This window comes from Myxocyprinus asiaticus, chromosome 18 (assembly GCF_019703515.2).
Source record: "Myxocyprinus asiaticus isolate MX2 ecotype Aquarium Trade chromosome 18, UBuf_Myxa_2, whole genome shotgun sequence".
NCBI lineage: Eukaryota > Metazoa > Chordata > Actinopteri > Cypriniformes > Catostomidae > Myxocyprinus > Myxocyprinus asiaticus.
Window position 1 is genome coordinate 47,978,850 of NC_059361.1, and position 13,408 is coordinate 47,992,257.

The following is a 13,408-nucleotide window of genomic DNA, read 5'->3' on the forward strand; positions in this document are numbered from 1 at the left end:
TATGTTTTCCTAACTAACCTTTTGATTCCCTTACAGGTACGTACACAGAGTTATTTGTATTCTCTCCACAGGCACTTTCAATGTCCATACTTTTATAGCAGTGCATCTACAGCAATGGAAACACAGCAGCGCTCCCACAGGAGCTCCTTCACTATGCCCCCAAATACTCAATCCACTGCTGCGGCAGTGGTGTAAACTCCGCTTCCGCAGGAGCCCCCCCCCCTTTTACTATTCCATCTCCTCTACTCCACTGTCTTAACTCAGCTCCTGTGGGAGGCTCACTTTACTGCCGCAGCAGTGTTTTACCATGCTTCCGCTAAAGCCCTTTGTCTTTACTAAACTGCAGCTGTAACGAGCATTACAGCTGGAGTTGTACCATCTTGGGGGCTCTCCCTTTTAACTGCAGTGTGGGCTTCCCCGTTCGATCACAGAGTGAGCTTTCCCGTTTATATATCAGGGGCTCTCCCTTTCGAAGCGCAGCGGGAGCTATCCCGTTCAAATCGCAGTGTGAGCCCTTCGTTCAGGTGCCGTGGGGGCTCTCCCCTTCCGAATCACAGAGTGATCCTTCGTGTTCTCAACCACGAGGGATCTCCCATTCGGATCACAGTGTGGGCCCTCCTATCTGAACAGCGGGCTGGAGGTACCAGGATTTGTTTGTCCCCAAAGCGCAGCGGGCCCCCCGTTCTCCTTATGCGATCCAGGCCCTTGTGTCGGAAGGATTGTAGCTCTGCGTCTTATCTATATACCATAGTCTCCCTCCATCTGATACCGGGAGGTTTTGCTTCGGATATCGTTCGGCCCGCTCCACTGGGGACGAGGACCTCCTTCCCCGTCTGCAACATTTGAGAGCCCATGCACTTTTGACTCATGGGCTCCATGTCATGGACGCTGCGGCGGAACGTACTCCAGCTTTACTACTTTAAATCCTCCAGTCCAAACGCTGTTCCCGCAGGAGGATTTTCAGAGTGTCACTGCTGCAGCAGTGCTCGCTCATGACTCTTGGTCGATAAACGCAGCAGCGAGATGCGTCCCAGTGCTAAGCTTATGAAATTCTAATGCAGCCCCTTGAGCTTCTTGCCTTACTGCCGCAGCAGTACCTCAGTCATAGCTTTTGCCACAAACGCATCGCTGGGACATGCTTTCCAAATGTAGCTCCCATCGGAGCCCCTTTCAAAATTATACTGCAGCAGCAGTACCCAACTCATAGCTCCACATGGTGGACATAGTAGGGAGACATCGGTCCAGCCTAAGCAGCAGTATCGCCTGCTCATGACTCCACGTCGATAAACACAGTGGCGAGATGCGTTAGCCTTTCAAATTGACGCATCCCCAGTTGACACTGCCACTGCAGTACAAACTCCCGCAATAACTACCGCCAATACACAACAGTTGCCCCGCTCACAGCTCCCGCAGAAACTAGGCAACCCCAATCCCTCATAATATATCTTCATCCCTTTCATTTCAGACTTTTTTTTTGGGGTGGGGGGGTTCCTTCCATAATACCAAGTCTAATGATCATCTATTAGTTCAACCTCTAAGTATCCAACTTGCTGTCCTAAACTCCTCATGCATTTTTTGGGGGATACTTCAGAGCTCGTGTTGAAGCTGCTTCATCGAGCCCCTCCTCCATGGACAGCAAGCCAAATAAGTTTAACCTTAATAGCTTAAAGATTATATGTGCAAACAAACTCGTGAATTATATTATTATGCTTGGTTCACTGATAGCTTTGAGTTTTATTATTTTAATTGGATTGTTTGAATGTATTACTATTACCTGGTAAAATAAATTATGACTCATTCTGAAGGACTGTTTTCTAGTATATTTCTTATTAAGTACAAATCTATGGTCAGAGTTGGCTTAACTAAGCTACTTCAGAAGTAACCCATTAGTTAAGTATGTACTAAAAGGCTAAACGGCGAACCGAGAATCTATAATAGAACTTAGCCAAATAAGACTAAACGGATAAAGCCGAGAACCTATAAGGACTTGGTCTAAAATTTACTAATCTGAATTTGTAGTTAAAGGACCGGCACAGGACCCAAATAACATTGAAATAACAAATGCAGTCTAGAAGAGAGAATTACTAAAAATAATAAGATACAATACTTAAATTCAGAGCATAGATACATCAACGAGGTTTTTCATAATTGGAGTCAGATGAAATAAAGAATCCTAACCCACACTCCCTACTCCAATACCAAGTTAAACCCTTTTTATTAAAGGGTCGAAACTAAATTGCACAAATTAGCTGGGAATAAAATGCCCAAATATTTAATTCCCTGTTTGGGCCACTGGAAGACGCCCGGCTGAAAATCCGTTACTGGGCAGTACGCTGTCAAAGCCAAAGCTTCGGATTTAGCCCAATTGACTTTGTATCCTGAGAACTTGGAAAAGGAATTAATAATTCTGTGGAGGCAAGGCAAAGATCTAGTAGGTTCAGAGACAAATAATAAAATATCATCTGCATAAAGCAGAAGCTTATGCGGCACACCTCCCGCCACCACCCCTGGAAAATCATCCTCCTTTCTTATCGCAGCTGCTAATGGTTCCAGGGCAAGACAGAACAATAATGGGGAAAGAGGGCAACCCTGCCGAGTGCCCCTATTCAAAGTAAAATAATCCATTTGTTTGTACCGCTGCTACAGGGTGTCTATAAAGTAACTTAATCCAACCAATAAATGTACTCCCGAACCCGTACATTTCCAAAATCTTAAAAAGATAATCCCATTCTACCATATCAAACGCCTTTTTCAAAAACTCATTCCAAATCTATCTTGGTCACTAACGGATTAGCAGATAATTCCCTCTCCGATGACTCCAGATAATCGATCTGTCTCTCGACGTACGACAATCTTGTAACCAACCAGAGTATTACAGCAAGATCCCTTAAGTCAGAAACAACTTTCATCAGTATTACAGACATGTTGGACAGTTGACGCTGGATTTCTCCTGCTGCACCATCCAAACCGAGTCCCTGGTCCGCAGGCCCATCAGAGGATTCAGCTTGAGCACGTAAGTGTCTTTTAATATCTCCAGAGCCCGAGGATTTTGACTTCTTTGCCATGTTGACTTCATAGAACAGTTATGTAGCAGGATGTGTTGAATCTCACCGGTTTAAAGTAATTAAAATCTAGCAATGTGTGCAGAGCTCGTCGTTTACACATCCGCTCCTCGCATGGCGTCTTGTGACTCCCCGTGTCTCGTATAATCTTGAAATCTGTGGTCGTCTGTTAAATATAGTATGTTATCCATTCAACCACGAAGACAGAAGCCGCTATAGTGCAGAAATGATCCAAATATGGACATGAAGAAAAAAGTGTATCACATCAGAGACCACATGAACAAACTTCCTCATTCGGATCTATACTTATAAACTCTGTGTAAAGCAAAAATAATGTTTAGTCTGATGAAAGATGTCATGAATATTTAAATGGTTACGAAAATGTATGGTTTGTCAATATTTTCCAAGTGATCACTGGTATTTGTATAGGTTTATTGAACAGTTCTGGATCTAACACTGGACTCTGTCTGCATACTCTAGATATATTATGCTTTCTGCTTCATTCTATGAATGGAATCCACATGAAATCAGTAGAAGCTGTTATAACTCGATGATGATTGAAAGATATTTGAATTATTAAAGTACACTTAATCGGTTTATATGCGCTAATGCTAACGCTAGCAGCTTTGCCATAGTATTTCTCCAGTTACCCCAGTATGCCAGCCTTCACTACAGTAGGACCTGAAAATATTTATAGAAATCATGAAAAATGTTTTTATACTTCTTTTTAAATAAAGACTTCCTACAAGCCATAATTCATGTCCGAGTCATCTTCATATATCAGACTTTCAGTATCAGCATTACATGCCACAATGCCATCTGCAGGTATTCACCTAAACAGCCCACTGGACTACTTGCACTGAGCCTCATGACATACTTCTGCTTTGAAATATTGTGGCCTGCTAGATTACAGTTAAATGCGTTTACATGTGCCGTAGTTGCCTAGTTTCCGAAACGCCACTTAAAATGAGTGTTCAAAAGAGTATTTTAAAGTACAGATCTTTTCAGAGATAGGAGAAGAAATATTCTGAACATTACCATGTAATCTTTTTTTTTAAGCTTCTTCAAAAATCTGTGGAAGAACAGCTTTCAGAACTTTAATTCAGCCCGAGCTGATCTGAGAAAGCAGTGGCTATATACTCCACTTCAATCCAAGCGCATTTCACCATTTCTCCTCACACGGAGGACTATAGCAGACATTTATCCACAGATCAGCTCGAAACGTAAATGACAAAAGGTTATTTGGGGCTGTAGCTCTTCTGATAACACTAGGTGTTTCATCAATATCATGCGGTCGGTGGTGAATGATCAGACTCCGGTCACTGCCATCTTACTTGACGCCGAAAAGGCATTTGATATGGTAGAATGGGATTATCTTTTTAAGATTTGGAAATGTACGGGTTCTGGAATACTTTTATTGGATGGATTAAGGTACTTTATAGACACTCGGAAGCGGCAGTACAAACAAATTGTTTAATTTCAGATTATTTTACTCTGGATAGGGGCACACGGCAGGGTTGCCCTCTTTCCCCCTTATTGTTCTGACTTGCCCTGGAACCATTAGCAGCTGCAAAAAGAAAGGATGATGTTTTCTGGAGTGGTGGCAGGAGGTGTGGTGCATAAGCTTTTGTTTTACGCAGATGATATTTTATTATTCGTCTCCGACCCCACTAGATCTATGCCTTGCCTCCACAGAATTATTAATCCCTTTTCTAAATTCTCAGGATACAGAGTTAATTGGTCTAAATCCGAAGCTTTGGCTCTGACAGCTTTTCAGCCAGACGCCTTCCAGTGGCCAAAACAGAGCATTAAGTATCTGGGTATTTTATTCCCAGTAAATTTGTTTGATTTAGTTAGTTCATTTTGACCCTTTTTAATAAAAAGTTTTTCGAGCAATGTGGGCAGTTGGGCTTCATTACTTTTATCTATGATTGGGAAGGTTAATGTTATTAAAACGAATTGTATTCCGAAATTTACATTTACATTTACATTTATTCATTTGGCAGACACTTTTATCCAAAGCGACTTACAATAGAGGAAAACATAAGCGAATCATCTGAGGAGACAGTGGTATAAAAAGTGCTGTATTACAAAGTATCACTAGCATCATAATAGTATTCAAAATAGAATAATATATATTTTTTTTTTTTTTTTTTTTTTTTTTTTAATGACTGGTTAAGTGCTCATGGAAAAGATGTGTTTTTAGTCATTTTTTGAAGACAGAGAGTGAGTCAGCTTCACGGATGGTCGTTCCACCAACGTGGTATGATGAAGCTGAAAGTCCGGGAAAGTGTTTTGGTGCCTATTTGTGTTGGTACAACAAGGCGATGTTCCTTAGCCGACTGCAGATTTCTAGTGGGCGCGTAGCTCTGCATAAATGATTTTAGGTATGCTGGAGCAGACCCAGTAACTGTTCTGTATGCTAGCATCAGAGCCTTGAATTTGATACGTGCATCGACTTGTAGCCAGTGGAGAGAGACAAGGAGTGGTGTAACGTGCTCTCTTTGGTTCATTAAAGACCAGACGTGCTGCTGCATTCTGGATCATTTGGAGGGGTCTAGTTGCACATGCAGGGAGGCCTGCAATGAGAGCGTTACAGTAGTCCAGTCTAGTTATGACAAGTGACTGGACAAGCAGTTGTGTGGCATGTTCAGAAAGGAAGGGTCTTAGCTTCCTGATATTGTAGAGTGTAAATCTACATGATCTTGTGGTCTTTGAGATGTGGTCTGTGAAATTTAGTCTTGTCGATGGTTACCCCTAGATTTCTGACCGATTTGGAAGGCGTTACTGTAGTTGCACCCATCTGTGCGGTGATGCTGTGTTCAACATCAGGGTTGGCTGGAAAGACAAGGAGTTCAACCATGTGCTTGAATGATGGGTCCCAGTGATGTTGTGTATATAGAGAAGAGAAGTGGCCCAAGCACTGATCCCTGAGGTATCCCAGTAAGTAGCTGATGTGGCTTGGATACCTCACCTCTCCAGGCTACCTTGAAGGACCTACCTGAGAGATAGGAATTAAACCAGTCAAGCACAGTTCCTGTGATGCCCAGCGAGGAAAGGGTAGAGAGTAATATCTGATGGTTGACTGTGTCAAAGGCTGCAGAAAGGTCCAGCAGAATCAGGACTGATGATCTGGATTCAGCTTTCGCTCATCTCAGCGACTCGGTGACAGACAGCAGGGCGGTCTCGGTGGAGTGTCCACTTTTAAAGCCTGACTGATTGATATCCAGCAGCTTGTTCTGTGAGAGAAAGGCAGAGATTTGATTGAAAACTGCCCTTTCAAGTGTTTTTGCCATGAATGGTATGAGAGAGACTGGTCTGTAGTGTTCTATTTGTGTGGGATTAAGTGCGGGTTTCTTCAGCAGCGGGGTTACTCGAGCCTGCTTAAATGTAGTGGGAAATTCAACTACCTGCTACAATCTCCCTATAGATGTCCCCCACTCTTATTTCAAGCAATTTGTTAGCATAGCAAAGTCCTTCATTTGGAATGGTAAACGTCTCATTACATTTCAGTAAGTTGCATAGGCTCACTGACAAAAATGGGCTAGACCTACCCAAGATTTTGTTTTATTATGCATTCGGTCTCAGGCTCATTGGTCGCTTCCACCTGAGAGAGCCCCTCCCTGGTTTTGTATTGAACAAGTAGTTCTTGCCCCTATTTCGCCATTGCAAAGCCTTTCTGTCAAACTAAATGGAGAAGTTACTTTACACCCCGTTATCTTGCATTTGCACTCGGTATGAACAAGTGTCCAGAGTGTTTAATTTGGACATTTAAATAAATGTAGCCTCGAGCATATGGCTGAACCCAAAATTATGTCCTTTCTGATGGATAGAATGGATTGAGAGGGAGGGTAATATGCTCAGTGACATATGAAGATTGAGAGTGGAGTGTTGAGATCCTTTTGAAAATATGGTTCAACATTTTGGGATTCCCAGGTCTCAGTTCTTTAGGTATTTACAGCTGCGCCACCTGCTCTGTACTATTTTTGGGAGTAGCATACACCCCCCTAGTGCGGCAGATACTCTGGGAGTGGTGATTACTGCTTTTGGAAAATGTCATGAGGCATTACTCCCTGCTAATTCAGAGTCTGGGGGACGGAGCTTTAACTTCTATCAAGAGATTATGGGAGAAAGATTTAAACTTGGTATTGGTGGAAGGAGTGTGGGCTAGGATTTAAATAAAATGTCAAGTCTGCATCTAGAGGTGCAAGGGTGCGTCTTATGCAATTCAAGATTATACATAGATTCTATTGGTCCCCCTCTAAAATGTATAGGCTCGGTTTAAAGACACACCCACCTGCTGGCGATGCCTATCGGAGGATGGAGATATGGCCCATGCTTTTTGGTGGTGTGTTGAGATGCAGGGGTTTTGGATGAAGGTTCAGAGTTTTGTGTGTGACATGCTGGGCACTCAGATTTTGTTTTGCCCCAGACTCTGTGTTTTGGGCAATGGAGAGGTCATCGACATGGGGAATAAAACGCATAAAAAAAAATTGGGTTCTGACCAATATAATAATCGCCAGGCAAATTATTTTAAGGGGATGGAGGTTGTCTGGAGTGCCCCCATTTCAGGAGTGGTGCTCGGAGATGGGGAGGGTGGCGGCTTTTGAAGAAGAGTCATCTAGAAGACTGGGGAATTTGGACTCATTTGTGGGGAAATGGGGCAGATATCTGGCATTTTTTGGAGGGCTCTCGTGGAGGGGCAGTGGAGTGAGGGGTGTAGTTGTTAATATGTGTTATATCATTTGTGTGTGTATGTCTCTAATCATGTGTGACTACTGGGATGTTGTTGAGGGCCGGGTTGGGGATTGGGAGGGGTAATAGTGGGGGTTAAATATTGATTCTGTATATGTTTTGTTTTTCTTTGTTTAATATATGAATTAATAAAAAAAAATTTTAATCACAAAAAGATAATCTCTAAAACAAACTCCAGCTAATAGGCAGAATAAACACACAGAATGTGTAGATTCATCCACATAACTGTCCCAAAGGTGTGTTCCTCCACAAAACAAACTCCAGCCGCTAGGCGGAACCAGTACAAAAAAAAATCTAATTTTCCTCGGACAGTCAAACGAATGTTCAGTGAGCCGGCCTATTCGGCTGCTACATGAGTGCAACAAATGACCTAATCACTCCAATGGCTTGCAAGAAATACTCCACAAAACAAACTCCAGCCAATAGGAGGCATAAGCACAAAGAACGTGCAGATTCACCCACAAAACTGTCCTGAAGGAGTGTTACTTTACAAAACAAACTCCAGCCGCTAGGTGGAACCAGCACAAAAAAAAACTAAAAAGGCGCTCGGTTTCCTCAAACAATCAAGTGAATGTTCAGTGAGTCAGTCCACTCGGCTGCAACGTGAGTACCACAAAGTGACTTACTCCATTGACTTTATGAAGGACATCGCATGCTGGGGACATGTACATTTTTTACGGCCATCCTTAGCATCTATTCTCAATTTGGCCGAGAATATCATTGCAAAAGCGACCTTCCATTGATGTAAGAGTTTCTTGCATTCCTCGAATTGATCACGTTTCTCTCTTGTCGAATTCACAAAGTTTGGGAACAAGAAAATGCTGTGGTTCTTCCAAGAAAGCCTGCCTTTATTCCTCGCCTCGCGTAACACGAGATCTTTATCGGATGATCTCAGAAATGTGGCCAGAATTGATCAGGGCCTGTCTCCCTCAGCAGATCACCGAGCCGGAACCCTGTGAGCTTGCTCGATTTCCAGCTTATGGCCTGTTAGGTCGAGCAGACTCAGAAAGAGCCCGTCTAGGAATTTCACCATATCTTGAATCTCTTCGGCCTCAGGAATTCCAACAATGCGTTATTCCACTAAGCCGCATAAGGGGATTAATCAGTATAACCATGGATAAATGTGTCCATATGTGGTGAAGATAATTATGCTGTTTTATTCCTGTCATTTTATGTTTGCCCTAATATGGTGTTTGGTTCCTGTGTTACTTCCCACAAGACTTCAGTCATGTGCAATCGCGTGATGGACTAAGCCCCGTATGCGGAAGTAAACAAGGATATAAAAGAAGCCGGTAAATCTGCGAGAAGGGAGTGGTGTTTTACATTCATGAGTGTTATTTGATATACGTGCATTCTAAAGATTTCTGTTTCGTGCATTCGAGTTGGAGGATAGAGGACTCTATTTGTCGCTTTGTGGAGTTTTCTACCATATTGGATTACTTACCAGAGAGGAACATTCAATATCGTGCTGGTTGGATTTCGCGCTCCCGGGATATTAACTGTCATTTACGGTGAGAGTGAAACAATCTCACCTTATATATATTGTGCACTGGAACTTTGGAAAGCTTCACACTCACACACACTTGCACACACTCGCACTTTGTGTACGGTATTGGTAATTGTTGTGATCACTGTTTGTTTATTGGTATTTACATGTTTAATACACCTTGGGTTTTTCGTACTGTTTGTCTAATCTTTTCTATTGTGAATGAATGTTAAAACGTACAATGAAGACAAGTCCCTTAATTCATGTGTATCTGTGCTAGTGAAATGGAATGTTACATAGTGGTGGCCCGTGCTGGGATAAACTTTTACCGTTACGGTGTTTGAATGTATTTGTTTATTTTTGTTTTTGAAAACATGGCGGTTGTAAATAATGATTACTGTGTTCCTGTTACCAATAATACAGATTTTACTAATCTGAATTTTACAGCAGGCCCGTTTGTTACAAGACGGAATCCTGCTGTAGAGATAACATCTATGATTAGTACATTGTATAACTTTGACACGTATGATGATGATGAGTTGTATTATGAATGTGTGTGAATTAAAATTTATGCAAACTGAGATTGAGCAAATGAAGGTTAATTTATTGGCCCTAAGTGAAAAACTAAGCTCCTTAGATGAGGGATTTAAACATTCCATGGCCAGTATAATAAACTGTGAAACTGGTTTCAGGGAGGCTGTGGATGCTATCTTAGCGGGGTTAGAGGAGTATATCCAAGGGTCGCTTGAGAAGATGGAGAAGGCCGTCATTGACTGTGTTTTCTGAGGAGAGATGCTAAGTGGGAAGGGCAATTGAGGAAACTCCGGCTCACCAGCACACCTACGTTCTCTAGACTACAGGCCTATGCCCCAGCTACATCCAACAGTTCATTAGGCCCGGGTTATAATACTCTTACACCCGTATCTAGAGGAAGGATATCACCACCCGTCACTCTCAGTGTTACATATGACATTCTTTCCCCTGCTGGTGCCATCCCCCCCACCAAATGTGATCAACTCTGCTGTTACAGCGGGAACCTCATCATTCTGTGCTCGCCCTCCCATCCGACTAGAATTTCCCACCTTTGGCGACTCCTGTGAGACGGCTGAGGTGTTTAACTTCATCGAACAGGCTGATGTGTTTATGGCTGCTTTCCTTCAGGAGGATTATCTCACTGAAGTGGAGGATAAGCTGAGGATGCTGGTGCAGCACCCTGGACAATGCCTGAGAGATTTTGCATACGACTACTGAGCGCTATGCCTGAAGTGGAAGCCCGATATCTCTGAGGAAGGACTCGTAAGCCGCATTCTCAACAAAATCAACCCAAGGGTCACTGGCTGTCTGAGAGGGACAGTGAACACTGTGGAACAACTGGTGAAAGTTGGATCCAAGGTGGAGAAAGACTGTCTTGTAGCCAAAGACTACTGGCAGAAAGTCGATGGGCAAAACAGCAAGGGGAAAATCAATTAGCGACCTTCTGACTGTAGTTACTCCAGGAATCTGCCGGGTGCATCTATAGCCCAATCACACACCGTGGCATCGCTGCTCCTGGTGCCTGTTAGGGTGAAAGGGCAAGAGATGAAGTCTGTCATGGACGCCAAAAGTACCTTCACCCTCATGCAGCACTCACCCCTCACTCACCACAATGTTTTATTATGGCTGATGGCAAGATACACCAAGCAAAAGCCCAGAAATCTATCAACTACCTGTGTCAGAGTAAAGAATGTAAGGTTGACACGTACATAATGAATGATACTCACCTGGCATTCCCCCTTATATTGGGTTTGGACTTTCTGGTTGCTACCAGAGCCATAGTAGATGTAGGCAAGAGAAGATATGACCTGAAAGCAGACAGGATACACATACTACCCATTCCTGCAGTCTTCTATCACCCCATGATCCACTACAATGGATAGAGGTGATTATTCTCGCCAGCCAGCTACATTGAGTTTCTGTTATGCCCTACCTCCGACCAGTGAACACTCACTACACCCAGCCATGACCACAGAAATCGTACCCGTCTGGGACTCAGACAATCAAGAGGAGTTGCAGAGGCTGATTTCTGCCTGGCAATGCGCTACCTTCAATATTCTGGGGAAAACTTCTGTGGAACGCCATAAGATCTTATTGGCAGAGGAATGCCTTTTTAAATCAAGGGCCTACAGAGTGTCACCCTTGAAGAAAAGGATAATTGAAGACCAGGTAGATTGGATGTTACAGGACCACATCATAGAGTCCTCGTTTTTGCCTTGGTCCTCACCTGTAGTTCTTGTCCCAAAACAAAATGGCTCCTATAGGTTCTGTGTGGACTATAGGAAGCTCAACAGTAAGACCATACCTGATGCTTACCCCATGCCCCTGATACATGACATCCTGGAATCCATGGAGGGTGCCTGCTGGTTCAGCACCCTGGATTTGCAGACTGGATATTGGCAGGTGGAGATGGACAAGGTGAGCCGAGAGAAAATTGCTTTTATGACCACAAAAGGCCTATACTAATTTCAGTCTATGCCAGCCACATTCCAACGGCTCATGGAGAAGGTCCTGGTGGAACTGAGAGGGAGTATCTGTTTTGTGTATATTGACAATGTCATCGTTTATTCACCATCCCTTGAACAACACATCCAACACTCCAACAAAATAATGCAAAGAATTATCCAGGCCAACCTCTCACTGAACATGAAGAAGTGCCACTTCTTCAAGAGGCAGTTGAAGTTCTTAGGGCACATAGTATCCGACAGGGGGGTGCAAATAGATCTGCAGAAGACCTGTGCGGTTGCAGAGTATCCTCCACCCCAGGATCTGAGAGCACTGCAATGTTTCCTGGGGTTGGCCGGCTGGTATCATAAGTTCATACCCCATTTTGCCGACATAACCACCCCGTTAAACCAACTGAAGAAAGGGGTGAAGTGGCAATGGACTACCAAGTGCCAGTCAAATATGGATGCCATCAAAAGAGCCCTGCAAGACCCACCTGTCCTAGTACAGCCGGATCTCAACCAGCCTTTTCAGGTGCACACCGAAGCCAGTGATGTGGGCCTGGGTGCCATCATTACACAACAGTCAGTTGAAGGTAAGAGAGTTGTGGCCTATGCTTCCCGGACCCTAAGAGGAGCTGAACTCAACTATTCGACCTCTGAAAAGGAGTGTTTAGCGGTAGTCTGGGCAGTTGGAAAATGGAGACCTTACCTGGAAGACAGTTTGAGGTGTTCACAGACCATGTGGCTCTGTTTTGGGCATTTAATTGCCCAAAAACCTCTTCTCATCTGACACGGTGGACTATGAGGTTGCAGCAGTTCAACTTCCAGGTCCATCACCAGAAGGGATGTCTCAACTTGGGACCAGACGCATTGTCCCGGGCATACGTGCCCCTGAAGACTAAGGATGGGCCATACTTAGTCGTCACACCCTCTATGCTTACAACTGACTTACCACATACCCTATATGAAGTTTCCCAAGCCCAACACAAGGACAGCACCATCTCTGACCTGCTGGGTGGAAATAAAGTTAGGAACGCACAAGACCACCTTTTGAAGAACATCAAGGGTTTGTATATTGCTCAGTCCCCTTGAGGGACACTGAAGAGAAGTTCCAGATAATAGTTCAGAAATCCAGGTATTAGAGACTGTGGAACTATTTTCATGACAGTCCACTTGGAGGACATCTTGGGAGGCTTAAGACTTTACTAAGGCTGTTGGAAGTCACCTGGTGGCCCACTGTCTGGAGGGATGTCTGGGCATATGTGAAAGGTTGCGACATCTGTCAAAAATAAAAGCCTGATAATACTAAACCCAGTGGACCGATGCAAAGCACCCAGGTACCAGAACCAGGTCATACACTGGGGATTTACCTGATGGGACCATTCCTCCTTAGCAAAAAACAGAACGCCTGCCTACTCGTCATCGTGGACTATTACATCAAATGGGTGGCGATGTTCCCCTTGAGAGATAGTAAAATGCAGAAGATCGTTAAAGTCCTTAGGGAGGAGATCTTTACCCGATAAGGCATTCCCAAATACCTCATCAGATCGAGGACTACAGTTTACCTCCAGCAAACTTTCCGAAGTCTGCAAGTTATGGGGAGCAATTCAGAAACTCACAACCTC